Source organism: Mustela nivalis (genome assembly GCF_964662115.1).
Source record: "Mustela nivalis genome assembly, chromosome: 7".
Classification (NCBI taxonomy): domain Eukaryota; kingdom Metazoa; phylum Chordata; class Mammalia; order Carnivora; family Mustelidae; genus Mustela; species Mustela nivalis.
In genome coordinates this window covers 143208642-143218199 of record NC_139026.1, presented here as the reverse complement: position 1 = coordinate 143218199, position 9558 = coordinate 143208642, and positions in this window count along the sequence as shown.

Genomic DNA, 9558 nt, shown 5'->3' with positions numbered 1-9558 from the left:
CTGGAGCCATCCGAGACATTCATCTTCTGCCTCACATCCTCTGTTCTGGGGGAGGGGGCAGTCCCTCTGAGCTGTCCCAGGCCACACACAGCAGCAAGCAGGTCTGCAAACGCTGGGGAGGCACGCCATCCATTTCCAGGAGCCTCAGGGCCAGGGTCGATCCCCCACGAGGAGGGTCTCTTCCCCCTGGAAAGCCTGTCCTATACCGAGGCCTCACACACACACAAAATACCTTCCACATAATGCCAAAACGCTGTCTTATTTAATGGTGCCAGTCCTGTGGCAGAGGTCACGTGCCACAGTGGGGAACCACCCCCAGGAAACCAGGTGACTGTCAGCTGAGCGCCTCAAATGGGAATGTAATGGGGTGTGAGACAGGACACCCCAAAATACGCCACTTTAGTATATTGATTAATACCTCATGATAAAAATGATTTCAAAGTGACTTTGAACTCAAAGTGACTTTCGGTTAAAGCCACTTGAGAAATGGCCTGTGTAAAAACACTCTGTCCCTTCTCTATCCCCTGCAGGAAATAAACTCCACTTGTCAGGGGTAGCCTCCCAGCCCTTGGAGGATAAAAGGCATCCTTCCTGCCAGAGAGGACATTCAGGGCTGAGCCTGTTGTCGAAACAGGGTGACTTTTTCACTAATTTGAAAGCCCAAGCCCAAACTCCTTTGTCTGTTAAGTCTTCACAAATCTACTGTTTTCTTGTCTTGAGGGTATAAAAGCTGCCTACTTCAGTCACTTCTTTGAGTCCCGTATCTCCAGGAGCTCCTGTACGTATGAAATTAAGTTTGTTTTCCTCCTGTTAATCCGTCTTAGGTCAATTTGATTCTTAGAGCAGCCAAGGAACCCAGGAAAGAGGAAGGGAAAAGTCTTCCTTCCCCACAAGCGCAAGCCGGGCTGGGCAGCTGGGAACACGGGTATCTAGTAAATCACGCTAGCCGTGGGCACCTGGGAGGCTCAGTCGGTCAAGCGTCTGCCTTCAGCTCAGGTCATGGTCTTGGGGTCCTGGGATGGGGTCCCACATCGGGCTCTCTGCTCAGCAGGGAGTCTGCTTTTCCCTCACCCTCTGCCTGCTGCTTCCCCTGCTTGCGCACTCTCTCCATGTAATAAATAAATAAAATCTTTAAAAAAAATAAACACACAAGAACAAAAACATGCTAGCTGGATGGATGCCAGGAGGGGAGCTGCTGCAGCGAGCTCTGTACACTGTGTGCCCGGGGCGGGAGATGGGATGGGTTGACACGTTCGAGCGATGACGGTCACCTGTACATCACCACTCAGTTCTGCCTGCCTTTAACACTGGACTTAGGGAGCTGTCACATACAGACTGAGTTGCAGTACTTTGAGTTAAGGGATCTTTAATAATTGTGCCTCCGTACCTCGTCCCAGAAGATATGGAGGAATTCTGACCCATTTTAATGGCGAACGAAATTCCACAGCCTTCCATTTTGTGGGTCCCAACAGCAGTGCCCACGATGGGACCGGACTACAGGCGAGAACATCCACTACTATGGGGTCCATTCCCATAAGAGGCCGATGGAGGGGAGGAGGAACCACCACCCCAGAGGCTTGGAAGGTTTAACAACACTAAGTGACATGGAGGGGTGTCAGGGCTCCAGTCAGGAGTTCTCTGGTGATGCACACCCTTGAAGGGGAACCCACGTCGGAACCCTGGATGGTGCTGGTACCACTGGGACCCGGGCACGCCAATCTCGGAGGGCCACAAATACCGGTTATTACGCAGATCCCATGGCACCAGCAGAGTTATGTCCGAGGGCTGTGCCTGGATTGTAGGATGGACAGCAAGAGTCGGGGGGTCTGTATGGGAGCTTGAGGGGGGTGCCATGGACCAAGATCCCAGAGGGGGCTGTGGCCTGGCCTCTTCCGCAATGGGAATGTCGTGGCCATGAAAGACACCAAGAAGCAGGGGGCTCGTCCTGATGAACTAAACACACGGTCACAAAGAAATGCAATGGCAACATTGTATCTGGGTGGAGGAACTTTTGCCAGGACTGAGGCAGCCGCGCTGACCCTCCCCACCTGCGTCACCATTTCACCGATGCAGGACGGACCCGCAGCTGCCACGTCCACGTTTCTCTGCCTCGGGGCTTTCTCTGCTCACTGGCACCGCAGCCTGTGACTGTGGGCGGGAAGAGCCAGGACATTAAAGCCCCCCCCCCCAACCACCACCACCACAGGCAAACCTCAAATGACAGGTAGATGCTGGTGTGGGGTTCCTCCGGCTGCTCACCGTTTGGAAGGGCTCTGGGGCTAGAGGCTCCCTAATGCTTCCCAGAGTTCCCGTGGGATTACCTTTCAGGGGTCCCTCCTCTCACTCTCTCACTTCCTCAGCCCTTTTCCGAGGTTTTCATACGACATTTTGAATGGGCCATTTTCACTTGACACCTTTCATTCTAGCTCAGGGAGGTCCAAACGGAGGCAGACCTCCCCAGGACAGCTGGAGATATCCGAGAGCGACTGCAGGCCCGGTGGTAATACTTTGTCCTGGCCTGGCTGTGGAATAGAGGTGGCACTGGAAAATGCCTTCATTCTTGGGAGAGGCAGTCTGAACAGAAGCATGCTGTTTCTAACTTATTTTTAAGAGTTTCCACAGGGGAAACAAAAATGGAGAGAGAAAGATGTAGCGAACTATTAGCAAGCGGTGAATGACGGTGGAGAGCGGAGGCACGCTCACTACACTGTGCTTTCAAACTTTTAGTACGTTCGACGTCGTTCAAAATAAAAGTTGGGGGAAGATGCAGATGTTTCTCTCTGGTTCTGCAGGAGCAGAAAAGGGATTCACGAGAAAGCACAGAAGAGCATGTGGGCTGCCACTATCTTCCCGACTGAGCAAGAGAGCCGCCACGAGCGCGAGCCAGAAGGGGTGGAATCACTGGATTTATCTGGTGAAATCTGTGTTGGCCTGATTTGGTGTTCCCTGTAGAGCAGAAGCAAGGCTCCCCAAGACGGTCAGGCAGAAAGAAGAGCCCCCATACATAAAAGGAATGGACTGACCTTGAAAGCACTTATAGAAACAGTAAGGTTGGTAAATGTGGTTTAAGGATTAAATTCAAATACAGGACCTCCTCCATCCAAATGTGGAGCCTTCCTCCTCAACCTTTCCTAATGGCCCAAAGTGAAGAAGCAATTCCCATTAATGTAGGCTAATCAGCTTAAAAATGTCCGAGCATCGCCGATGCAAAAATATCACCTGTGTTGGGCTTTCTGAGACTCAGGGTACATCTCGCCAAGGGAGGCCCAGACCAGCTCAGGGCTCAGAGGCTCGCAGACCAGCTCCGAGCTCCAGCAGCGGATGCAGATTCCGTGTGCAGTTCCTGCGGCCGCCGCCGGCGCTGGCTAGCGACAGCAGCGCCACCTCCCCTAGCTGGCTGCAAAGGTTCAAGGCTCTGTGTTTTCCCCCTTTTGTCCCAAGAGCAAGCAAAAAAAAAAAAAAAAATCTTTAACTCTCTTTCAGCTAACGAAAACAGGTACTAATGTAGGTCCTTCATAAAAGCGAAACAGTGCAAGGTGAACTTATGAGAGGCAGGGGACACCTGTGACCAAAAAAAAAAGCGATCAAGACAAAATGATCTTTATTGGGAAAGTCACACTGATTAACCTCTTTTACATGGAACTCATCAAAATAGACTCTTTTGTCATTGGCTTTGGCAGATAAAAAGGCATCAGGTATGTTCTAAAAGCAGTCACTTCATTTAAGTAAAATTAACAGCTGTTTATTGCATCTAGTGAAGGTGGTTCTTTTTTAAAAGATTTTTACTTATTCATTTGAGAGAGAGAGAGAGCACAAGCGAGGGGGACAGGAGAAGGAGAAGCAGGCTCCCCACTGAGCAGGGAGCCCAGAGGGGGCCAGGACCCAGGGATCGTGACCTGAGCCTCAGGCAGGTGCTTACTCAACTGAGCCACTCAGGTGTGCTGGGTTTTCTCTCTTACTCAAACACTTTAAAGTCTTTCCCCCATCTGTCTTTTCTTACTTATTTTCCTTCTTCCATAAATGTTTGTCCCTTCTTAATTTCTTTGAATATGCCAAACCAAATTATTTTTAAGTTCCTCCACCATTTTTATTTCTTCTCGTGTGGTTGGGGGTCTGCTGGTCATGTTTCATGGTGAGAGATCATCTTGTTTGCTCTGTTATTTTTGACGTGAGAAACAGTCATGTTCTCGCATGCCCCCAAATTCTGTGATAAGTCTTGTGGTGCCAGGCCTCTTGCTAGGATTCAGGATTATCACACTCTTTCTCCTCAATATCAGATCTCCTGAGACTGTTTCCCAGTAGACCAATATTGGCATACCCCACTGGCCTTTGACTCATAGGGTCTTCGCCAAATCTCAGAAAGGATTCCATGATTTCTCATCCCCTTTGTGTTTGGAACTGCAACGTCCATAGGGTGTTCCTGGCCAAGGACCCTTTCTGGCATCTTCAGTTCCACAGAGTGTAATGCAAAGGTTACTGCCAAGCTAGGAGCCTTGCCTACTTGGCTGCGTTCTAGAACTGCAGGGTTCTTCTCTGCATGCCGCCTTGGATGCAGGGGCCATTCATCTCAGAATCTTCTTAAAGGCTCAGAAAAGAGCTGCTCTTTACTTCTGTGGGACTGAAAACTAGGCTGAAATGAAACAGTTACTTCCCTATGCAAGTAACTTCAAAAACCATTTCCCCCCAGATGACTCCACATGGTTTTGTGCGATGAAGTCTGGCAACCTGCTCTTCTAGTCCAGATGGCCTCATTTCCCATTTGAGTTCACCTTCACAGATCTTGAAACTGTCAAAAACACTGACATCTAGGCTAGACTGGTATCAGACCCTTTTAACAGTTGTGTCATAAAAGAGTCACAATATCTCACTCTTACCAGATGCTCAGAAAGTTTTTTTTTTTAATTAATGGGCAAAAGTTGTGAGAAGGACTAGAAATTGGACTGTATGGTTTTTTGTTCTTATAAATAGATGATATTTTTTAGAATAGTTTTGGATTTATGAAAAAAAATGTACATAAAGTACAGAGAATTCCAATTTCCTCTCCCCCGTGCCTCCCTGCCCCCAGCTAAGTTTTCCCTATTATTAGTGTCTTGCCTGACTGTGGGACATTTGTTACAATTGATGAGCCAATATTGATTCACTATTATTACCGAAGATTGGAAGTTTGCCATAGGGTCGACTCTGTGGTTAAACTGCTCTATGAATACTGAAAAATGCATAAAGACATGTATCCACCATCACTGTATACATCACGCTGAATAGTTTCACTGCCCTAATGCCCTAAATCTCCCCCGTGCTCTACCCATCCATCCTCTCCTTTCTCTCTTCCTCCTAATCCCTGGAAACTAGGGATTGATCCTTTTACTGTTTCAAAAGTTTTGCCCTTTCCAGAGTGTCATACAGTTGGAATTATACAGCATTGCAGCCTGGTAAGACTGGCTTTTTTTACTCAGCAATACGCATTTAGGGTTCTTTTCACATCCTGAGACTTCATTTCTTCTTCTTACTGAATAAAATTCTACAGTATGAATGTAATTATTGTATCCAGATCCTCTCTATGTACTTTGGCAATTAGGAAAAGCTGCTACAAGCATCTGTGTGAAGTTTTCTGTGTGCACTTAAGTTTTCATCTGATTTGGGTAAATGCCAAGGAGTGCAATTGGCAGATCCTATGGTGAGAGTATATTTAGTTCTATAAGAAACAGCCAAAGTGTCTTCCAAAGTGGCCACACCATTTGCATTCCCACCAGCAGGGCATGAGAGTTCCTGTTGCTCCCCAGCCTCATCAGCATTTGATGTTGTCAGCATTCCAGATTTGGGCCATTCTAACAGGTGTGTAATAGTAGCTCATTTTTCTTTAATTTGCAATTCTATAAAGACAAATGATGTTGAGCAACTTTCCATAAACTTATCTGTATATCTCCTTTGGGGATGTGTCTGTCTGGATCTTATGTCCATTTTAAAACTGGGTTGTTTGTTTTCTTACTGTTGAGGCTTTAAACAGCTTTGCATATTTTGAACACCAATACTTTTTTTTTTTAAGATTTTATTTATTTATTTGACACAGAGAGAGAGATCACAAGTAGGCAGAGAGGCAGGCAGAGAGAGAGGAGGAAGCAGGTTCCCCACTGAGCAGAGAACCCGAAGCAGGGCTTGATCCCAGGACCCTGAGATCATGACCCCAGCTGAAGGCAGAGGCTTAACCCACTGAGCCACCCAGGCACCCCCACCGATCCTTTATTAAATAAATGTTTTACAAATATTTTCTCCTAGTCTGTGGCTTGTCTTTTCATTCTCTTTATGGTACCTTTCATGGAGCAGATTTTTTTTTTAATTTTATTTTAATGAATGCTAACATTGATTTTTTTTTCTTACAGGGATTGTGTACTTGGTGTTATGCCTAAAAAGTGATCACTGTGCCCAAGATCATCTAGATTTTCACCTGTTATCTTCTAGCGTTATATAATTTTACTTTTGCAAGTAGGTCTTCAATCCATTTTGAGTTAATTTTTGTGAAACGTCTAAGGTCTGAGTCTAGATTCACTTTTTACATGTGGATTTGTTGAAAAGATAAACTTTCTCCATTGGATTATCTTTGCTCTTTTGTCAAAGACCAGTTAACTATATTTTTGTGGGTCTGCTTTGTTCCACTAATAGACTTGTCTATGTTCACCACTACAATACCATCTTTTTTTTTAATTTTTAATTTTTTATAAACATATATTTTTATCCCCAGGGATACAGGTCTGTGAATCGCCAGGTTTACACACTCCACAGCACTCACCAAAGCACATACCCTCCCAAATGTCCAAAACCCCACCCCCCTTCTCCCACCCCCCTCCCCCCAGCAACCCTCAGTTTGTTTTGTGAGATTAAGAGTCACTTATGGTTTGTCTCCCTCCCAATCCCATCTTGTTTCATTTATTCTTCTCCTACCCACTTAAGCCCCCATGTTGCATCACCACTTCCTTATATCAGGGAGATCATATGATAGTTGTCTTTCTCTGCTTGACTTATTTCACTAAGCATGATACGCTCTAGTTCCATCCATGTCGCAAATGGCAAGATTTCATTTCTTTTGATGGCTGCATAGTATTCCATTGTGTTTATATACCACATCTTCTTGATCCATTCATCTGTTGATGGACATCTAGGTTCTTTCCATAGTTTGGCTATTTTGGACCTTGCTGCTATAAACATTCGTGTGCACGTGCCCCTTTGGATCACTACATTTGTATCTTTAGGGTAAATGCCCAGTAGTGCAATTGCTGGGTCATAGGGCAGTTCTATTTTCAACATTTTGAGGAACCTCCATGCTGTTTCCCAGAGTGGTTGCACCAGCTTGCATTCCCACCAACAGTGTAGGAGGGTTCCCCTTTCTCCGCATCCTCGCCAGCATCTGTCATTTGCTGACTTGTTGATTTTAGCCATTCTGACTGGTGTGAGGTGATATCTCATTGTGGTTTTGATTTGTATTTCCCTGATGCCGAGTGATATGGAGCACGTTTTTATGTGTCTGTTGGCCATCTGGATGTCTTCTTTGCAGAAATGTCTGTTCATGTCTTCTGCCCATTTCTTGATTGGATTATTTGTTCTTTGGGTGTTGAGTTTGCTAAGTTCTTTGTAGATTTTGGACACTAGTCCTTTATCTGATATGTTGTTTGCAAATATCTTCTCCCATTCTGTAAGTTGTCTTTTGGTTTTGTTAACTGTTTCCTTTGCTGTGCAGAAGGTTTTGATCTTGATGAAATCCCAATAGTTCATTTTTGCCCTTGCTTCCCTTGCCTTTGGCGATGTTCCTAGAAAGATGTTGCTGCGGCTGAGGTCGAAGAGGTTGCTGCCTGTGTTCTCCTCAAGGATTTTGATGGATTCCTTTCGCACATTGAGGTCCTTCATCCATTTTGAGTCTATTTTTGTGTGTGGTGTAAGGAATGGTCCAATTTCATTTTTCTGCATGTGGCTGTCCAATTTTCCCAACACCATTTATCGAAGAGGCTGTCTTGTTTCCATTGGACATTCTTTCCTGCTTTGTCGAAGATTAGTTGACCATAGAGTTGAGGGTCTATTTTTGGGCTCTCTATTCTGTTCCATTGATCTATGTGTCTGTTTTTGTGCCAGTACCATGCTGTCTTGATGATGACAGCTTTGTAATAGAGCTTAACGTCTGGAATTGTGATGCCACCAACGTTGGCTTTCTTTTTCAATATCCCTTTGGCTATTCGAGGTCTTTTCTGGTTCCATATAAATTTTAGAATTATTTGTTTCATTTCTATGAAAAAAATGGATGGTACTTTGATAAGAATTGCATTAAATATGTAGATTGCTTTAGGTAGCATAGACATTTTCACAATATTTATTCTTCCAATCCAGGAGAATGGAACATTTTTCAATTTCTTTGTGTCTTCCTCAATTTCTTTCATGAGTACTTTATAGTTTTCTGAGTATAGATTCTGTGCCTCTTTGGTTAGGTTTATTCCTAGGTATCTTATGGTTTGGGGTGCAATTGTAAATGGGATTGACTCCTTAATTTCTCTTTCTTCTGTCTTGCTGTTGGTGTAGAGAAATGCAACTGATTTCTGTGCATTGATTTTATATCCTGACACTTTACTGAATTCCTGTACAAGTTCTAGCAGTATTGGAGTGGAGTCTTTTGGGTTTTCCACATATAGTATCATATCATCTGCGAAGAGTGATGATTTGACTTCTTCTTTGCCTATTTGGATGCCTTTAATTTCCTTTTGTTGTCTGATTGCTGAGGCTAGGACTTCTAGTACTATGTTGAATAGCAGTGGTGATAATGGACATCCCTGCCGTGTTCCTGACCTTAGCGGAAAAGCTTTCAGTTTTTCTCCATTGAGAATGATATTTGTGGTGGGTTTTTCATAGATGGTTTTGATGATATTGAGGTATGTGCCCTCTATCCCTACACTTTGAAGAGTTTTGATCAGGAAGGGATGCTGTACTTTGTCAAATGCTTTTTCAGCATCAATTGAGAGTATCATATGGTTCTGGTTCTTTCTTTTATTGATGTGTTGTATCACATTGACTGATTTCCGGATGTTAAACCAACCTTGTAGCCCTGGAATAAATCCCACTTGGTCGTGGTGAATAATCCTTTAATGTACTGTTGAATCCTATTGGCTAGTATTTTAGTGAGAATTTTCGCATCTGTGTTCATCAAGGATATTGGTCTATAGCTCTCTTTTTTGATGGGATCCTTGTCTGGTTTTGGGATCAAGGTGGTGCTGGCCTCATAAAATGAGTTTGGAAGTTTTCCTTCCATTTCTATTTTTTGGAACAGTTTCAGGAGAATAGGAATTAGTTCTTCTTTAAATGTTTGGTAGAATTCCCCTGGGAAGCCGTCTGGCCCTGGGCTTTTGTTTGTTTGGAGATTTTTAATGACTGTTTCAATCTCCTTACTGGTTATGGGTCTGTTCACGCTTTCTATTTCTTCCTGGTTCAGTTGTGGTAGTTTATATGTTTCTAGGAATGCATCCATTTCTTCCAGATTGTCAAATTTTGGTGTAGAGTTGCTCATAGTATGTTCTTATAATAGTT